This window comes from Bos indicus x Bos taurus, chromosome 6, assembly GCF_003369695.1.
Source record: "Bos indicus x Bos taurus breed Angus x Brahman F1 hybrid chromosome 6, Bos_hybrid_MaternalHap_v2.0, whole genome shotgun sequence".
NCBI lineage: Eukaryota > Metazoa > Chordata > Mammalia > Artiodactyla > Bovidae > Bos > Bos indicus x Bos taurus.
The window spans coordinates 46,938,230-46,940,868 of NC_040081.1; the positions used below are offsets into that span (position 1 = coordinate 46,938,230).

At 44.3% G+C, this 2,639-nt stretch overlaps 1 pseudogene; it reads right to left on the reverse strand.

Moving 5' to 3' along the window:
- Positions 1-305: 305 nt before the first annotated feature.
- Positions 306-684, reverse strand: LOC113894608 (annotated as a pseudogene).
- Between the last annotated feature and the right edge of the window lie 1,955 nt (positions 685-2,639).

A 2,639-nucleotide genomic window follows, 5' to 3' on the forward strand; every position in this document is an offset into this window, starting at 1 on the left:
TTCTGTATACTAGGTGCTCCTTGAAAGTAAAAATTGGTAATTTTTTAACTGTGGGTGTCTCAGAGCTGGGTTTTGGTATTTTAATTAGCATGAAATTCATTTGGTGCAGACATAAAGATGCGTAGAAATAGCAGAGATCCTGAGGCTGATTCTTGACCCAAATGACATTCATATTAGAGCCATAAAATACAATATCTACATCTCCTAGGATGGTAGGGGATGGGTTTTTAACCCTCGTCTCCTGCCTTGGCAGGTGGACTCTTTACCACTGAGCCACCTGGGAAGCCCAAATTTTATTCAAGACATCATACAAAATATTCATCTTCCTCCTCTTCTTTATCTTGATTAAACTGGAGTAATGCAATTTGTAACTTTGCAACTACTTGTAACCAATCATATAGATTATGTTTTTCCAAATATTTTTGGTGAGATATTTCAAATACCTTTTGAAAAAAGGCACCTCAGAAGTTATGGTAATCTCACTTTTGCTTCTTTCCATTGTTACAGCATCTCCAGTAAGATTTCCAGCTTTTCCACTCGCTTTGATTCTTTCCTGAAGAAACTGCTCAAAACTGACAGCATCCATGATTCCATCTTTGACAGGATGGGCACTGTCAAGAGGAAATGTCAGGATCTGCTTCTTTTCATTGATCCCTATGCCACAAGCTTTTTCATAGGAGCCATGGCTGCAGTGTAGGCAGATAGGGAGCTGGGTGAAGGGAGTGGGTTTAGGTTGGGTTGCTGAATTCAAGTGGCTCAGAAACTGTACAGGTGAGATGAGTGAAGAGCCTGGCTGTAAGACTGTGGGGTTAGTGGTCTGTATGGCTGAACCACACAGTTGTCAGGAGGAGGGACCAGTGAAAAACAGCAGTCCTGTAGGTGTAGGGTGGCCCATCGGTGTGAGCTAAAACCTTTTGTAAATTTCATCCTTATAGTTTTCAGATTGGAAATGTAAGGCTGAGATAATGATTGACCTTACTCAAGATTGCAAAGTTATTTAGGGATAGAGTTAGGCTTCCAATTCCACTACTCTGATTTCACCCCTTCCCCTCTCCCCCTATAATTGTACCATCATGTGCCAAAGTTGTCTCTGGCACCCCACACCCATCATAGTTCTTTCCTTGCCCTCCCTTCAAACGTCCAGGGCCCTTGGATCATGGAACAGTTGGGTCCTCTGAGCTGCAAGTGGCTTGAGTGCTCCCCCTCCCCCACATTCAAGAGCCTTTAAAAAGGACAGCACGCTTCAAGTCACGCAGCCCCAAGGTTTGCTAATTTGCAGCTCAGTGATGTCATGATGGGCCCAGGATTTTTCCATTTTTGCACTTTGCCATTTTCCCAGTTTCAGTTTTTGCCCTCATGGGTGAAAAATTGCTGTGGTAGCTCCACATTTCACACAGACACAAGCACACCCAGTGATGAAAGAGACACTCTTCTGTCCCTGACTCTCTTTCCTTTAGTGAGGAAACCTTTCTTAGAAGCTCCAAGTGGACTTCCCTTCAGGTCTACATTGGCCCGACCTGGATGACTCTGGCCACCAAACCATGACTGCTAAGGTAAAGAGATAACCAGATTGCCTGATGGAGGTGTCCCTGCCCCAACAGAAGTATTAGAAATGAGTAGGGCTGTTCTAGGTTTACAAAGTGACTAAATGCCCAACTGCAGTACTAAGGATCCAGGATACAGGAGGGAGAAGTGTGATATTCAGAGGAGTCCCTTGGGATGAAGAATTAGGTCACCCAAATGCCAACAATACGCCTGTTGAGGAGCCCTACCACTCAATCATGACCTGCTATGAAGTCATCGGTAAGGTAGTGGACACTGAATCAACAGGAAAGAAGGGAGGTGTGGCTACTGAGTCAGCAGTCAACAGCCCCCTTTTTGTTCTTGCTCTAGTCCTACATCACCACTTTTGGAATTCCATACAAATGTGTAAGGTCAAGTGCTCAAAGAAGGCCAGACTTCCCAGGTCTTTTGGTAATCAGTTACAATCAAATCAAAGAGAATATAATAATTATCAGGAGTTCACTTGGATGACATGCATGGGGAAACAGCTGTTATCCTTGTTGAAAATAAAAATGAAAGCAAATAGTGCTTTAGTTGTCACTGGGGTGGGCTTCCCAGGCGTAACTAGTGGTAAAGAACCTGCCTGCCAATTCAGGAGATGTAAGATACTTGGGTTCAATGTCTGGATTAAGAAGATCCTTGGGAGGAGGGTGTGGCAACCCACTCCAGTTGGAGTGGAGATTCCCATGGACAGAGGAGACTGGCAAGCTACAGTCCTTGGGGTCACAAAGAGTCGGATACGAATGAAGCAACTTAGCACACACCCACAGGGGGATATAGATGGGTTTGTTTGTTGGTTTGTTTTGTTACAGGGTTGAGGGAGTTGGGAGGCCACCAGGAGCTGGTGAACGGCACTGATTTTCTGTCAGATGCCCTGAGTATTGTGGGATAGAATGAACAAAGGTGAACCCTCAGCATCATTTTATGGAAAGAACTCAGGCTCTGAAGTCACAGAGACCTTGCTCACCAAGTCCAGACTTACTGTGAACTCTATGTGGAAGGTTACCAAAGGTCTCTGAACCACAATTATGAATCTTCAAAATAAGGCTAACTGATAAATCTTCGCCATGATTACA